The 9,261-nt window shown below is 42.5% G+C and overlaps 1 long non-coding RNA gene across 3 annotated transcripts; it reads left to right on the top strand.

Moving 5' to 3' along the window:
- Positions 1-2,552: 2,552 nt before the first annotated feature.
- LOC129620594 (uncharacterized) lies at positions 2,553-8,207 on the top strand. 3 transcript variants are annotated; one of them, XR_008698585.1, is made up of 5 exons: positions 2,553-2,738; positions 4,865-4,925; positions 5,682-5,870; positions 6,301-6,477; positions 8,104-8,207. It is a non-coding gene; the product is annotated as an uncharacterized LOC129620594 (long non-coding RNA). The 3 variants fall into 3 exon arrangements; XR_008698584.1 differs by lacking the exon at positions 8,104-8,207 and adding an exon at positions 7,897-8,089; XR_008698586.1 differs by lacking the exon at positions 8,104-8,207 and adding an exon at positions 7,897-8,089 and having other exon boundaries at positions 6,261-6,477.
- Positions 8,208-9,261: the final 1,054 nt, after the last annotated feature.

Here is a 9,261-nt window from a genome sequence, read left to right as displayed (position 1 = left end):
AGTTTTCTGGGAGAGAAAGTTCAGTTTTTGGAGATACACTTTATTGCCTGAAGTGGGCTGTGAAAAATCTCTCAGTTCTGCTGGATTCCTCTGTCAATTTGTTCCCATTGACATTAAATCTGGAAACTCTATACTGCTGAAGACACCATCCCAATTTTCTATTGATTACTGTAGTGTCTTTCCAGTAGTCTTTGAGAAGAAAGGAGGAGATTAATACATATTTAGTTGATTTTCTATTATCAGTATGGACACTTGCAAGTAATTTGTGATTAAAAATGATAGCAGAAACATAAAAGGATAAAAAGCTGTTTCAGCCCATCAAACCTAGTCTTCCTAACAAAATAAAAAATTTAAGAGTCAGATGAATACAGATGTAAAATCTTAGTGTAAAATGCAATTCAGCATGTAAATATCTGCTGCTGCTAAAAGGAACCAGGTTTTCTTGGAGAAATGACTTTCCCTTCTTGGTATCTGTTTTTTATCAGTATGGGCTTTGGTATTTTACCCTTTATTCAATGGGTTCTAATCATGTCTTATCTTTATTAATTGATGCTCAAGTTGTCCCAAATTTTGCCAGTGGATGCCTCTTAGAGAAAAAATGAATAAAGAGGAAGACAACAGAACTGTGAACTTGGAATCCATCAACTAAGGACCTTTAAGACTTTATTGGTTATAATTATATCCTTAAGCATTGTGCTCTCAATATTTATAAGTCTAAATGAAATATCCCAGAAATAAAATACATAAGAAATAAAAGAACAATTATTTTTTTAAAAAACTGCTAATGACCAAGTTGCCTGAGCCATTGTTGGATCATGCCTGATGATACTTGAGTGAAGGGAAACAATTTTCTTAGGGAGTTTGGGCCTGTTTGTTACAGCACAAATGTAGAGATTGTCAACATACTGTACTTTCTTAAATGGGCTTCTTTTAACCACCAGTGAGGAAACTGAGTTCCAATGAATGTAGGCATTACAAATTGCAAGACTTGGGGAAGGGGTCAGGGACTGATGAAGACCATTAATTCTGTCTGTACATTTTCCTCAGAAGAACCACACCATTGCATGCTTTTGACTTAAATGTAACATTTCAATTTTGGAATGATATAGATATACCTCTAAAACAAAAATCTGAGCACTTTTAAATACCAGAAAGGCTTTGTGCAAGGTGACTAAAGATAGATACCACAACTCTTCCAAAATAAATTTTAACGTCAGTGAGAGCTTTATTGAAGTATAATTGATTTACAATATTGTGTTAATTTCTGCTGTACAGCAAAGTGATTCAGCTATACATATATTATTTTTCATATTTTTTTCATTATGGTTTATCCCAGGATACTGAATATATATAGTTCTCTGTGCTATACAGTAGGACCTTGTTGTTTATCCATTCTATATACTATATTAACAGTTTGCATCTGCTAATCCCAAACTCACAACCCATCCCACCCTCACAGCCCCTCTCCCTTGGCCACCATGAGTCTATTCTCTGTGAGTCTGTTTCCATTTTGTAGATAGGTTCATTTGTGTCATAGTTTAGATTCCACAAATAAATGATATCATATGGCATTTATCTTTCTCTTTCTGACTGACTTTAACTTAATATGATCTCTAGGTCCATCCGTGTTGCTGCAAAAGGCATTTTTTTTTTTTTTTACAGCTGAGTAATACTCTATTGTATATATATATATCACATCTTTTTTTTTCTTTAAACTTTTTCTTTTGTATTGGGGTATAGCCAATTAACAATGTTGTGATAGTTTCAGGTGAACAGGGAATGGATTCAGTCATACACATACACGTATCCTTTCATCCCCAGACGCCCCTCCCATCCAGGCTGCCACATAACACTGAGCAGTTCCCTGTGCTATACAGTAGGTCCTTGTTGGTTAGCCATAATGTTCATCTCAAACTTCCTAACTATCCCTTCCCCCTAATCTTCTCCCCCAACCCCTGTACCCCAACCCTGCTGCAGCTAAGTCACTTCAGTTGTATCTGACTCCATTCGACCCCATAGATGGCAGCCCACCAGGCTCCCCCGTCCCTGGGATTCTCCAGGCAAGAACACTAGAGTGGGCTGCCATTTCCTTCTCCAATGCATGAATGTGAAAAGTGAAAGTGAAGTTGCTCAGTTGTGTCCGACTCTTAGCGACCCTATGGACTGCAGGCTACCAGGCTCCTCCATCCATGGGATTTTCCAGGGAAGAGTACTGGAGTGGGGTGCCACTGCCTTCCCAACCCTAAGTTTGTTCTATAAGTCTGTTTCTGTTTTTTAAATACATTCATTTGTATTTGGGCTTCCCTTGTGGTTCAGCTGGTAAAGAATCTGCTTGCAATGTAGGAGACCTGTGTTTGATCCCTGAGTTGGGACGATCCCCTAGAGAAGGAAAAGGCTACCCACTCCAGTATTCTGGCCTGGAGAATTCCATGGATTGTATAGTTCATGGGGTCGCAAAGAGGTGGACATAACTGAGCAACTTTTACTTTCTTTCACTTTCATTTGTGTTATTTCTTTTTGTGTGTGTTCAGACTGTGACCTAACGAACTATAACCAGCCAAGCTCCTCTATCCATGGGATTTCCCAGGCAAGAATACTGAAGTGGGTTGCCATTTCCTCCTCCAGGGGATCTTCCAGACCAAGGGATTGAAACCATATCTCCTGCACTAGCTGGCGGGTTCTTTGCCACTGCGCCACCTGAGAAGCCCCATCATTTCTTTTTAGATTCCACATATAAGGTATGTCATATGGTATTTCTCTTTCTGACTTATTCCACTCAGTAGGACAATCTGTAGGTCCATCCATGTTGCTGCAAATTGCATTGTTTTTTTACAGCTGAGTAATACTACATTGTGTGTATATGTATATATACACACATACCACATCTTTTTTATCTATTTATCTGTCAATAGACATTTAGGTATGCAGGCAACCCTGATTCGATTCCTGGGTTGGGAAGATTCTTGAAGAATGGACAGGCTACCCACTCCAGTATTCTTGGGCTTCCCTGGTGGCTCAGCTGGTAAAGAATCCGCCTGCAATGCGGGAGACCTGGGTTTGATCTCTGGGTTGGGAAGATCCCCTGGAGGAGGGCATGGCAACTCAGTCCAGTGTTCATTACTGGAGAATCCTCACGGACAGACAAATCTGAGTGACTAAGCACAGCATGCAACACACACATTTAGCTTGCTTCCATGTCTTGGCTGTTGTAAATAGTGCTGCTGTGAACATAGGGATGCATGTATCTTTTTAAATTAAGAGTTTTCTCTGGGTATATGTCCAATAGTAAGATTATAGGATCATATGGCAACTCTGTATTTATATAGTTTTTTGAGGAACCTCCATACTGTTTTCCATTCCCACCAATAGTGTAGGAGTGTTCCCTTTTCTCCACACCTTCTCCAGTATTTGTTATTTGTAGAGTTTTTAACTATGGCCATTCTGACTGGTGGGAGGTGTACCTCATTGCAGAAGAACTGACTTTAGACCAATCCTCTCACCCTGAACCTAAAGCCCTTCCAGTCGCTGCCCATCTGACTACTGGGCAGAACTGAGTGCTAATGAACCTGTCTCTTAGGTTTTTAATCTCTGGAGAACTAAATATTATCTACTGAAAAATACTTTGTTTTTACCATTTTTGTGTGACCTAATTTTACAATTTTTCTGTGGGAAATTAGCACTGATGAAAATATAAAAAGTCTCTGTACTGTAGTTCCAAATAAATAATAGGCAGATAGGATGTAACAGCTTCCCAGAACAAATACAGTCAGTGTGAGAAAAGAGTTTCACGGGATGATCAGAGAACTGAAGAATTAGATGTCCTTATGATTCTACCAGGGCAAAAGCAGGAACATGGTCACCTAAGGTATACCCTACATTGTTCAGTGATTCCCAGAACTCTATCAAAGCAAATCAGGGAAGTGGAACATGATATTCAGAGATGTGCAGTCATTTGCCCAAAGCTGATGAGTGGTAAGAACAGTGTTGTTAGGTAACATTTAGTTAATACTCGTTATGCGGCAGGCCCTGAGTTAAGTAATGCTCCAATTCAATCTTCAAAACAACCTTATGTTGTAAATCTATTAACAGGTATTTTTCCATACTAATGGGGTAATGTATGTTACAAAAGGCTAATATGTCATTCAGTTAGGAAGTGGTGGAACTGAGATTAGAGCAGGCAGGGTCAGGAGTCCAGCCTGTGATCTGAGTTTGCTTTTCAGCATGTCACTGTGCTAATGGGGGAGGCGGGGGACCTCTCTGCATGATAGCCAAGGAGGAGCAGTATTGTGGCTGGGACAGAGGTCTTGGAAGTCATATGACCTTAAGAACTGGTCCTTTATCAGTTATGTGTCTTTGGGCAAGTCACTTAAAAAAAAGTCCGTTTCTTCAAATGAGTATAAAGCATAGAGTGAATACTGAATAAATGTTAATTAGCCATTATAATTTCAGAGAGCTGTGAAAGCAGACAGGAGTGAATTTACAGAGGAGAGTTTAGATAAATGTAAAGGCGAGGAATGTCATAATATAGTTTGAATAATTTTTAAATTTGCAATTAGCCCTGAAAAAGCTGAGAGAAATTCCCAATTGATAATGCAGACTTTCAAATCAGAAAGCAGAAGCTGAGAGATAAAATGGAAGGTGGGGACAGCAGCAGTTTCTCTTTCGGGATTAGAATTTTTTCTGTTCTACAGTGACCACCTCATTGGGCCTTGAAATGGACCACTCATTAACACTGAGTCTTCAAAACTAGAACATCCAGTCACTTGGCATACAGATAGATTTGGATATAAATTCCTGAACCTGGAAATGATGTTTTGCTTCTGCACCAGTTACTTTACATGCTCCCTTTGAATTGTGTTTTTAGTGGTGGCCACGCAAAGTGACTCGCCTTTCTACTCCTGCTCCTATTAAGGATCCCATTCTGGGTAAGTAGCTCTTGGTCCCCGCTATTGCACACTTTCTCCTCCTCAAACCTCCAGTTCTTTCTCTTCCATCCTGACCCCGGATGAGGATACTGCTTATTTCATCGGGAAAATGGAAGCATCTACATAGAACCACCACACACCATCTCCACCACATTTCCCCCATGCTGTGCATCTGTGTGCACACTCTGCCTTCTCTCCTCTCATGGAGGCGACCACTCTGCACCTGGGTAAAGCCACTGCTCCCTCCAAGCTCGAGGGCCCACCTCCCTCCATCGCCTCTTGTCCTTTCCATCTCTTTGATCAGTCCCATCAGTATACACACATGCTGTTGATTTTCCCTTTAAAAATCCTCTCTTCTATTAAAAAATATAAACACTGATGAGTTATGATATTATGTTAAGGTACTCTTGTTAATAATGCTATTGTGATAAGTTTTAAGTTCTCATCTGAAAATAATATATACTAAAGTTATCAGAGGTGAAACAATGATTCTTAAAAATATTCCAATCAAAATGTTGTAGATGAAGCAGTTTTTAAAATATCAATAGGTATTGAAATTGGGTAACGAGAACATGTAGGTTCCTGTTACTTTTCCCCTCTATTCTTATGTATGCTTGAAAATTATACATGGAAAATGTTAAAAAAAATCATCTCAATTCTGCTTCCTCTCCAGCTATTACATTATTTGCTTCTCTTTAGGATACTACTCCCTGAAATAGTATATTCACTAAATGATTTTTTTCTTCCTTCATTCAGGTTTTTCCCCCTTACCATTTCAGCAAAATTGCTTAAGACCACTAATGACATCCACATTAATCCAGGGGTCATTTCTCCTACATTACCCATTTGATAGCTGATTACTCCTTCCTCCTTGAAATGCTCTCCACTAGACTTCCAGGACTACAACCAGTGGGGGACGTGCAGTTGTCAATACTATGGATACAGGTATCATTCTTGTCTTGTTAATTCCACGGGCTTCCCTGGCGGCTTAGTGGTAAAGAATGTGCGTGCGATGCAGGAGACGTGGGTTCAATTCCTGGGTCTGGAAGATCCCCTGGAGGAGAAAATGGCAACCCACTCCAGTATTCTTGCCTGGAAAATCCCATGGACAGAGGAGCCTGGCGGGCTACAGTCCATAGGGTTACATAGAGTCCAACATGACTTAGCACGCACACACGTTATCTCTGAATAATAAATGGCTTCTGAAAGCATTTGATTTCCACCTGTTGTTAAATACATACAAGAAAAGGATGTGTTTCAGGGCAGAATGCAAACGTTGGCAGTTGATCACAAGAGTGAGGCTGGGACTGAGGGCAGCATCATGGTGGCATGAAGTATTCCTTTTTTCTCTCCCCTTCAACCCACAACTAATTAGACATCTGTAACGAAAGTGCCTCTGCACACACACCAAGACACCTGAGAGATGCATCTATTGTGCATCTGAAACTGGGCGGACTGGATCCTGGAGAAGGCCACACCAAGGGAGTTGCAGTGAAGGTGGCAGCCGTAGTGACATCAGTTTCTCTGGTAGAGCAGGTGGAAAAGGAAAAAGGTGAGTGAACGTCCAGCTGGTGATGGGGGCGCAGCTGGAGTCCTCAGCAACACCCTGAGTCCTGAAGAGAGACCTCTGTGACTGGGAGGATGGAAAGGAAAGAAGGCAGCCAAGGGCAACTGAAAGTGTGGATTTCCTGCTGTTTGTCCTGGAATTCCATTGAGAAGTGTCCCCCTCCGTCTCCCTGCCCCAACCTCTCTCTGCTGGTATTCCCCTAGTAGAGGACTCCCCTACTGGGCCATGGGCACACTCAAAGTGCCAAGTGCTTATTATATACCTCCCCCACCCCAACTCCATCACCATCCTTTTGTTTAACACTAGGTTTCTTATACATATGTGCATGTGTGTTCAACCCAACTATTTTCAACCCCATGCATGGACTGTAGCCCATCAGGCTACTATGTCTATGGAATATTCCAGGCACATGCACATCTTCCCAATTTGGCACCCGTAGAATAAATTAGAATCTTGTGCTATAGTGCCACCTTCTGGAAAGCAAAAAAAAAAAAAAAAAAAAGGCATTTTATTGCCAGCCTGTTGAAATAGTAGTGAGTGAGTGAAGTCGCTCAGTCATGTCCAACTCTTTGAGACCCCATGAACTGTAGCCTACCAGGCTCCTCCATCCATGGGATTTTCCAGGCAAGAATACTGGAGTGGGTTGCCATTTCCTTCTCCAGGAGATCATCCCGACCCAGGGATTGAACCCGGGTCTCCCTCATTGTAGACAGACGCTTTACCCTCTGAGCCACCAGGGAAGTCCTGAAATAGTAGAATCGAAGTAAAAAAGCCTTGAATCATTCAGGTGACACAGTGGTACAGAATCTGCCTGCCAATGCAGGAAATGGGGGTTCTGTCCCTGGGTCAGGAAGATGCCCTGGAGAAGGGCATGGCAACCCACTCCAGTATTCTTGCCTGGAAAAGCCCATGGACAGAGGAGACTAGTGGGCTACAGTTCATGGGGCTGCAGAACTGGACATGACTGAATGTGCACACACAAAAACCTTACCTAAATAAGAAAGGCATTCATTATTTCAAATGAAGATGTGCAGAGGCACATTTCATCAAATAGTATGATAAAATCATGGTAATACAGTATCCCAAAAATAAAATGACCATTTTTCAGCAATTGAACTCAAAGACACAGAATACTATGATTTACCTTATAAAGAATTCAAAAGAGTTGTCATGGAGAAATTCAAGCTATATATAAGAAAACTTGGCAATTCAATGAACTAAGAAATGAAATCAGTAAACAGAAGGAATACTTTACCAAGAGTGCATGCATGCTCAGAAATGTCTGACTCTTTGCCACCCTATGGACTGTAGCTAGGCTCCTCTGTCCATGGGATTTTCCTCCTCAAGGAGATCTTCCTGACCCAGGGATTGAGCTCATATCTCTTGCATCTTCTGCATTGGCAGGCAGATTCTTTACCACTGTGCCACCTGGGAAGCCCAAGAAGTGAGATGAAGACTGCATTAGAAACACTGAAAAACAGAGCAGATCAGATGGAAGAGAGAATTAGCAAGTCAGAGTATAAGAATTTGGAAATGATTTAGGGGAGGATATCTGTCAAGATGGTGGAATAGAAAGATCCTATTTTTCTATGTGCTCACATTTTCTCACAGGCACACCCAAATAAAAGCTATCTGCAGAACAATCATTGATGAAAAAGACCAAAACCTACCAAAAACCATCTGTAACCAAAGACACAAAGGAGGAGCCACAACAGGTAAGAGGGGCAGAGTCAAGTCCCCTGCCCACTGGTTGGCAACCCACAAGTGGGAAAATAATTACAATTGCAGAGGTTCTCTCAAAAGAGTGAGAGGTCCAAGCTCCATGTAGGGCTCCCTAGCCTGGGGGTTCTACACCAGGGAGATGAGCTCCTAGAGCATGTAGGTTTGAAGGCCAGCAGTACTGACTGTCAGGGTTCCCAGAGGACTGTAGGAAAGAGAGACTTCACTCTTAGAGTGTGCACAAAATCTCGCACACTCCAGGACCCGGGAGAAGCAGTGATTTGACAGAAGCCTGGGTCAGACCTCCTGCTGATCCTAGAGAGTCTTCTTGAGAGGCAAGAAGCACCTGCAGCCCACCCTGGAGACACAGGTACCGACAGTAGCTATTCTGGGGAGCCCCTTCTGTGGACACTGTGCAGGCAAGTGCCTTCATGGATGGAGCCCTCCCTCTAGATCATCAGCCCCAGGAGCCAGCCTTGAACTGGCCTGTGGGCACCATTGCTGGGATGCTTCGGGTCAAGCAGGTAACTGGGTGTGGCTCCAGCCCCACCCTCCAGCAGAGAGGCTGCCATGAGACCCTCTGAGCCCACCAGTGCCTTTGGACATGGCTCTGTCCATGAGAGGGCTCATGACCCAGGCTCACATACCAGTGTGCACTAGACCTGAGGCACCCAGAGCCCTCTAGCCAGAGACCCCAGTTCCCAGTCTCATTTACCAGGGGGCAGACACCAGCTACAAGAAGACTGGAGCCGGGTTCCACTGTAGCCTCGCCACCCAGTCCTGCCAGCCAGCAACCTCCACACAAGACTACAAAGCCACAGGCATCAAAACAGTGCAGTACCACCACAAACACAGACACATAGGTCAATGAAATATAATAGAGTGCCCAGAAATAAACCCATACACCTACAGTCAATTAATCTTTGACCAAGGAGGCAAGAATATACACTGGGAAAAAGTCTCTTCAGCGAGCTATGTTGGGAAAGCTGGACGTAAGTCAATGGTTACAACACACCCTCTCGCCTTACAGGAAAGTAAACTCAAAGTGGC

The sequence above is a fragment of the Bubalus kerabau genome, chromosome 10 (assembly GCF_029407905.1).
Source record: "Bubalus kerabau isolate K-KA32 ecotype Philippines breed swamp buffalo chromosome 10, PCC_UOA_SB_1v2, whole genome shotgun sequence".
Classification (NCBI taxonomy): domain Eukaryota; kingdom Metazoa; phylum Chordata; class Mammalia; order Artiodactyla; family Bovidae; genus Bubalus; species Bubalus kerabau.
Note: the sequence above shows the minus strand (reverse complement) of the source record. Positions and strands in the feature narration are given on the sequence as shown.